This window comes from Chrysemys picta, chromosome 2, assembly GCF_011386835.1.
Source record: "Chrysemys picta bellii isolate R12L10 chromosome 2, ASM1138683v2, whole genome shotgun sequence".
Classification (NCBI taxonomy): domain Eukaryota; kingdom Metazoa; phylum Chordata; order Testudines; family Emydidae; genus Chrysemys; species Chrysemys picta.
The window spans coordinates 213,937,471-213,945,790 of record NC_088792.1 but is presented as its reverse complement, the minus strand read 5'-3'; the positions used below and the strand labels follow the sequence as shown (position 1 = coordinate 213,945,790).

The window sequence follows — 8,320 nt, the reverse complement described above, 5'->3', positions numbered from 1 at the left end:
CTTCCAAGATTAGAGATAGAAAGACCTATTGCATGATCTAGTTTACCTCCTGACAGTGCATGATTGTTCCCTAAAGTATATTTTCTACTCTGCATTGTCCAGTCCCATTTATAATGATTCAATGAGGCATTCACCATTCCCCTTAGATGAAAATGACTATTCTACAATCTAATAGGTTTCACTACAGGAGATTTTTTTTAACGTAGATTTTTCTTTCCTTCATTTCATCCCAATTCCTCCCAAGGATATCTTTGACTATCCTAAACATTTCATCCTATTTCTGACATTCATACTCTTCAAATATTTCTAGACAGTTATCAGACCTCTTTTTAGTAACCATTCACCCAACGTGTACAAATTTAGTTTTTTAATCTTTCATTACACTGTTCTACAGCCAAAATGCTTCTGAAATAAATGTAGTCAAACTTTACTAATTCTGGGTCACTGAGAACGAAAATGATGCTTAAAATTGTTGATTGGCTCTAGTTTTCAAGATATGCTATTGGGTCAGTATATACGACCCTTGACTTGGGAATGGCGGAGGATAAGTGAGTTATAAAGGGAAGGGATCTCAATTTAAACCAGAAATGACTAAAATACATCTTTGACTGGATCTATGAATAAATCTATGACTGGGTTTGCTTTTTAGGCAAAACAATGAATGATGCAATCTGAAGCTGGTATTGCGTCACACATGATATGAATTGCATCATGTTATTCCTAGAAGTCATGGATGATGCAATCATAACGAAGCTTATATCAATCTGCTGAACAAATTGCCCTATATCAGCTCTAGAAATCATACAGTGTCGTGCTCTCTTATTTGTCAGTGTTTGATTTTGCAAAGGGACACATTTCTGTTTAGCCAAAGTGAGCAGAGATGCCTCGTACTTGTGTGAACAGTGCAGATAACTTCTGCTATGTTTGTGGTGAAGTGACATTTGCATCACAAAAGCCCAGTATAACCACTATGGTTAAGAAAGCCTATCACCTTTATTTTGGCTGCAAAATTGGAGATCAGGACAAGAGGTGGGCCCCACACATATGCTGCAACACTTGTGCAACAAATCTTCGCCAGTGGTTGAACAGGAAAAGGAAATCTATGCCTTTTGTAGTGCCAATGATTTGGAGAGAGCCAACAGATCATACCAACAATTGTTACTTCTGCATGGTGCCTCCAGTTTGGAAAGGTGTGTCAAAGAAGAAAAAGTGGACTGTGCATTATCCAAACATTCCATCCCCTATACGCCCAGTACCCCACAGAGAAGGACTGCTGGTTCCTGATGCACCAGAATCATTCTCACTTGAGTCAGACGAGGAAGAGGAAGAGGATGAAACTTCTGGTCCTGAACCATCAATGTCACAGGACCCACATTTTCTCCCATTCTCCTCCTCTGAACCACACCTCATAACACAAGGTGAACTGAATGACCTTGTCAGGGATTTGGAACTACCCAAGAGTAAGGCAGAGCTGTTGGGCTCCAGACTACAGCAGTGGAATCTCCTGGCAGGTGATGTTAGGGTTTCCATGTTCGTGACCGTCAAAAGGATCTTGTCCCATTCTTCTTCATGGAAGGTGATCTTGTAGCCTGCAACAACATCGATGGTGTGCATGGCCCTCAATATCGTTCACGATCCAGCTGAGTGGAGACTGTTCATTGATTCATCGAAGACGAGTCTTAAAGTCTTAATTTTACTGCATAATGACAATGTTTTGCCATCAATTCCAGTTGGTCATGCAGTCCATATGAAGGAAAACTATGACAACATGAAACAACTTTTGAGGTGCATAAACTATGACCAACATCAGTGGCAGCTTTGTGGCGATTTGAAGGTTGTTGCTCTCTCGCTTGGTCTGCAGACTGGATACACAAAGTCCTGCTGTTTTCTCTGCGAATGGGATAGTCGTGCAAGAGATTCCCACTACATCAAGAAAGATTGGCCACTCCGACAGTCATTGGAGCTTGGGAGGAAAAGTGTTCAGCATCCACCACTTGTTGAATCAAGGAAGATTTTGTTACCACCCTTACACATCAAGCTGGGTCTGATGAAGAACTTTGTCAAGGCCATTGACAAAACACAAGCAGCTTTCAAGTACCTCCGTGGAAAATTTCCAAGGTTAAGTGAAGCTAAGATAAAGGAAGGTGTTTTCGTTGGTCCTCAGATTCGTGAACTTCTTTGAGATGATGCATTTGACCATGCACTGCGTGGCAAGGAAAAGACGGCATGGAAAGCCTTCCAGTTAGTGGCAATAAATGTTCTCAGAAACAACAAGGCAGAAAACTACAGGTTGTTGGTTTTCCACCAACATCTCTTGGTTTTCCTCCTCAAGGCATACAAAAGCCTTGGTTGCAACATGTCACTAAAGATACATTTTTTGCACTCTCATCTAGATTTTTTTTCTACCGAACTGCGGAGCAGTGAGCGACGAGCACGGCGAGCGATTTCACCAGGACATAGCAACAATGGAGAAACGCTATCAGGGCAAATGGAGCCCATCGATGCTTGCAGACTATTGCTGGACAGTGACAAGAGATGCTCCATTTAATGAATACAAGAGACAAGCCAAGAAGCACCGAGTAGACACTGAACAGGACTAAACTATGTACATAATAGTTTTTTGCCTTTTGTTTCATAATACATTTTATTTATATAACCCTTTTGCTGATTTTTAAAGTGTTACATAAACAGGACAGGTGAAATATTATCATGTAAAGCAACCATAAACACATGAAAAGACCTAGGTTTACAATTTATGATTAAAACTCTACTATCTACACAATATACATAGACATAAAATGTAAAAACTTAAATATCTTCGAAACAGTAGCCAATCAGTTGTTTTAATTGTCATATTTGAATTCAGCACATCAAAATACATAATAAATAGCACATTTTATCTCTGAAGCAGACGACTTCTCAAAAATTGTAGACCAGTGTTATAAACCAGTCCCTCCAGCTTTTGATCACATTTGTTACTCTTCTCTGAGTTCCCTACAGTTTGTCCACAACTTTCTATGTCCTGAGATGCAGTGGATATAATATTATAGCTACAGTATCATCAAAGTGATTTAGAAAGGGACAGGAGTACTTGTGGCACCTTAGAGACTAACAAATTTATTAGAGCATAAGCTTTCATGGACTACAGCCCACTTCTTCGGACGCATATAGAGTGGAACATATATTGAGGAGAGCATGAACAGGTGGGAGTTGTCTTACCAACTCTGAGAGGCCAATTAAGTAAGTAATCTCCTCAATATATGTTCCACGTATATGCATCTGAAGAAGTGGGCTGTAGTCCACGAAAGCTTATGCTCTAATAAATTTGTTAGTCTCTAAGGTGCCACAAGTACTCCTGTTCTTTTTTCGGATACAGACTAACACGGCTGCTACTCTGAAACCTGTTAGAAAGGGACTATCACTTACCTGTCCTATCCTAAGACATCTCTTAGTTGGGGGCATGGATCAGCGTTCACGTCGCACTTTCCATCAGTACCTGGCCCGAGCCGGGGAAGTTAATGATCCAACCAGCAGACCAAATTCGGTGGTGAATCCTGGTCACATGCCATTTGAGGCACATTGTGTATACGCTAAGAAGTGACCAACCAAAACTCACATTGGCTTTTTCTGCTTCCATATCTCATTGCCATCTCTGCTACACTGTGCTGTCTATTGCATATCCTTTCCAAAATGCATTTGTGACTCCATTATTATATGTGTCGATAGGGCTGTCTTTCCTACTAGTTTCATAGGGGTTAAAGCTGCTGAGCCAGTATAGTGTCCCAAAAAGACCATATGCGAAGGAGAGATTGTGAGTTGAAAAGAAAGATATTTTTCATTTTTTAAATTTTCTGAACCATTTCATCTATCCCTAGTGCACATCCACCTGAAATTATTCAACAGTCCCTGTCGCTGAGTTTCTCTCTTTGCCAGTGTAACAACTGCCAAGTTATCAAATGCTGCTGCTATTGTGTCCCCATAGCAACAAGCTCCCTGGCTTAAGTGACAGTATTTCCATATTGTCAACTGGAAAATGTCCCAAATAACTCTAAAAGCACCTGGAGTTCTCTTTCAATGCAAACATCTTTTAAAAAATCCTCACATATTAAATGGAGGTTATTTATACTCATTATAATGGGTGGTAGGATGACAGCTGAATGTTTGCAATTTTCTACAAAATTCTGCAAATCTGGCTTTTTGGTGGATTTTATGTTCCATTTGAAACAGCTGTGCATTTTAATGTCATCTTTCAAATAAAATAAAATACTGGTAAGTAACAGATCTTGATAAACGAACAGAGTAAATATGTAGTGTGTTATGTGACAAGTTTGTGATGCCATTAAAGTTAAAGAGAACGTACAAAACGTGTAGAAGAACAAGTGAAAATAATTCAAATAGCCATCAGTACTCATGTCTAATATTTCCAGAAATTATTTTCATTTTACACCATTTGAGAATCTGGCCCTGAGTCATAGACATAAAGCTTTCTAGTTTTAACTATTTCTTTTGTTCGATTCTGCTATCCGACTTTGTCCAATGAACATAGTTAGATATGAGCCTACAACCAGATCTTGTACTGTGTTCTTAGTTGATCTCACAAGTTAAGCAGGGAATAACTGGATGTTGTGGGAAGCATTAGTGATTCATTAGGTGCTGCCTTTCCCGATAGGATGACAGGAGACACTGGTGTAACTCCGCTGACTTCAGTGGAGTCACTTCTAATTTATACTGGTGTAGCTAAAAGCAAAATTAGGGCTATTGTCTTCTGGATGAGATGTAAAACCAGATTCCTGTAAAATCTAAGGTCCCATAGCACCTTTTTTTTTTTTTTGTAAGAGCAAAGAGGTTAACCTCATTGTCCTGGCCAAACTCCAACTCAATTAATTACTCAGATTCCCCCTACAATTTTAGTGAGACATAGAATTCTTCTTCTAAACTGTTGTGTATTGTTGTGTGCTTGTAAACGGCCGCTTCGCTCTGCTCCAAAGGTGCCTGCATTTCAGAAGTGAGTGATATAATAGCTACATATTCCTATTTTGTGTGGCTTAAGGGTGTTTTGAAGCTTAATTAGTAAGTCATTGTAAAATGCTTCAAGGGGCTTTAATGAAAAGTGTCTTACACATGCAAATATATTGGCATGATTAACGTGAGCCCACAAGTTGGAGGTCATTTTTGAAAATCAGTCCCTAGATGTTCTATAGATATAAAATGAGGATAGAAGCAATAATATCTGGTAAATGTGTTGTGAACAGTGACGATTAGTGATTTATGTGAATTATCATCTTCATATTAATCATATTGAATATAGGGAGGAGAGAAATGAGTAAAGTTTATTTCCAGTAGACACTACCTCTTGTTGGCAAATACCTATGAAAAATATAGTTATCTCGAAGGGCAGTTTTGTATACCCTGGATAATAAGCCAAAACTCTTACAGTCGGTTTCATTGGTACACTCTGACTGTTTTGAACTGCCAGTTAAGATGGGTTTATAGAAGGGCTTTTAGCGATTAAGCTCCCATTACTGGAGAGAGGGCAGTGCAACTGGAGCATACTCCTGAGCCTGTCCTACCGATGAGCAACTAACCAAAAGTGCTTTCCTGCCAGTTAGGTACAGAACACCCTATCCTCCAGTAGGCCAGCTGAAGAGGATGGGATGTCAACACACGTTCAATGCAAATGTTTTATTTATTAAAACCCATCTCTTGTGTGATACAAATTAGAGAGCTCTCCAAAAGTCATACAGGGTGCCGCATCAAATGCTGTGATGAATTAAGTAAGCTAGGCCTTCCTTGCACAGAAGTTATATTTGTGCTGTATATTTATTATTCCTTTTACAGGCACTGTCTTTCTGTTCCCTATTCCTCACTGTGTATAGAATACTATAATTTTTAATGAATAAAATCAGTTATTTTAAATAGAATATGGGCTGCTGCCATATATTGGACTATACTGTCTAAACCATCGGTTCCCAAACTGGGGGGCTGCCCAACGAGGGGGCCTGAAGAAATTCCAAGGGGGACGCATAAAAAAAAATATTTTATTTATTTAATAGACCAACAGACAATAAATTATACATATTCTGTATACATAATAATAACTATTAATAAAATTGTCCAATTACCAGCCTATATTACTTAACTACAATAAAGTATTAACAATCTTCTCATTTTTGATTATTAATATAAGTAGACAAGAATAAAGGTATAACAAAGTACAATAATAATAAAAATACAACTATAAATAAAAGTATATAACTGCAATGTTTTCAAATTTCATACCACAAAATGCGAATATTTTTTTATTTTTTTGCCTTTTGATGTGTAGGAGTGCCATTTTGGTCGGTGGGGAGGCCGAAGAATGATGTAGAAAGCAATGGAACTTTTTAAAACTTCCTAGCTCGCTTGCGAGAGTGTTCGAGACTGTTCTCTCATGGGAGTGGTTTCCTCCACCACTCACAGTGCAAGACCAGCTACTTGCCAGACTGGTGGTGGGGTATATATAGGGCAGTACGCGTCCGTATGTAATAGTAGTAGTAAATAAACGTTCACAATAACTCAAATTAACTTGCGTCCGTTATTATTCATGAATCAGGAAAAATATTTTTATAGATTTTTTTATTAGTATATTATGGCCACAATTAAGAAAAGGAAGTACGATGAAGACTACATTAAATATGGTTTCACCGTCATGCAAAAAAACAGGATCAATCATCCTCAATGCGTAGTATGCCACACACTTCACAGCAATGATGCCTTGAGTGACACTTGACAAAGAACCCCCGCTTTGAAAGACAAACCAAAAGAGTTTTTTGCTGATTAACTTCAAAATTTAAAATGCATGAAGCTGGACACTACTGGAGCTTTTCATCAAGCGTCGCCCAAAGTGGTATAAGCATCTGATGAACTGTCGTTGCTCATCGCTAAAGCCAAGAAAGCACACATAATAGGAGAAACTCTTGTGAAGCCTTGCTTATTGAAAGCAGCTGATGATATTGTGCTTGGTGCTGAAAGCAAGAAAAAATATCAGAAATTTCGCTTTCTGACAATTCCGTGAAACTTCGCATCAATGACATGGCGAAAGATCTAAAACTTCAAGTTGTGGAGGCAGTGAAAGCTTCTCCTTTTTTTGCAATTCAGTGCGACAATACCACTGATGTAGCACAATGCTGTCAGTTTCTTATCTACGTTCAATTCATTAATGATGGAATTGTAAAAGAAGAACTGCTTTTTTCGAAGGAATTGATGACCATATCAAAGGCTTCTGATGTTATGAAAACGGTTTCTGACTTTTTTGAAGAAAATGGACTTTCATGGGAAAATCTGGTTGGTGTCTGTACAGACGGTGCTCCAGTGATGCTTGGCTCTCGCTCTGGATTTGTGACATTGGTGAAAGAAAAAAATCCAGCTGTAACTACGACTCACTGCATCATATACAGACAAGCATTGGTTGCTAAAACGCTTCCAGATGACTTACATTACTCGTTGAATTTGGCCATCAAAGTTGTCAATTTTGTGAAGAACAGAGCTTTAAATATAAGACTTTTTGCAGCTCTTTGTGTGGATTTGGGAGTGGATCATAAAATTATTTTGTTTCACACGGAGGTACAATGGCTTTCCAAAGGGAACATACTTTTGAGATTATTCGAACTCAAAGACGAAGTGGAAATTTTCCTCAAGCAACAATAAAAAGAAGAGTTTTATAATGCGTTTATGAACCAAATGTTTCAACTTTCATTGGCATACCTCGTGGACATTTTTGAATCTTTGAACAATCTCAATTTGAAGCTGCAAGGAATCAACGCTGTAAACACTATAGTGCACCATGATGCCATCAAAGCGTTTACAGAAAAAATAAAGCTTTGGAAATGTCGAATGCAAGCTCAGACACATAACTTTTCGTCTTTTCTAACATTTTCATCACTCGCTGAACTTTGTAAAGAGGATCCGAAGAACAACATTTTGTTTCATCTGGACTGCCTTGCTGACGAATTCATCTGCTATTTTCCAGACAACTTTTCTGGCAACCCCATTCGTAAATTAGCACGTAATCCGTTCAACATTGATGTCAATTCATTGCCAGAAGTATTGCACGAACAAGCACTTGAAATGAAATATGATTCAAGTGCAAAAGATATTTTTGAAAACTTAAGCCTGGAGGAATTTTGGATAAAATATTTCCCAATTTACCCAAAAGATGGAGAAGAAGTGCTACATATTATTCTTCCGTTTTCGTCGAAGTACTTCTGTGAAAAAAGCTTTTCAAGTTTAGTCATAATAAAAACAAAACAAAGGAATCGACTGGATGTCAAAAAAGATTTGC

The 8,320-nt window shown here is 38.3% G+C and overlaps 1 pseudogene; it reads left to right on the top strand.

The window, feature by feature from the left end:
• The first annotated feature begins 6,838 nt into the window (after window positions 1–6,838).
• On the top strand, window positions 6,839–7,686 carry LOC101932367 (protein FAM200C-like; annotated as a pseudogene).
• The last annotated feature ends 634 nt before the right edge of the window (window positions 7,687–8,320 follow it).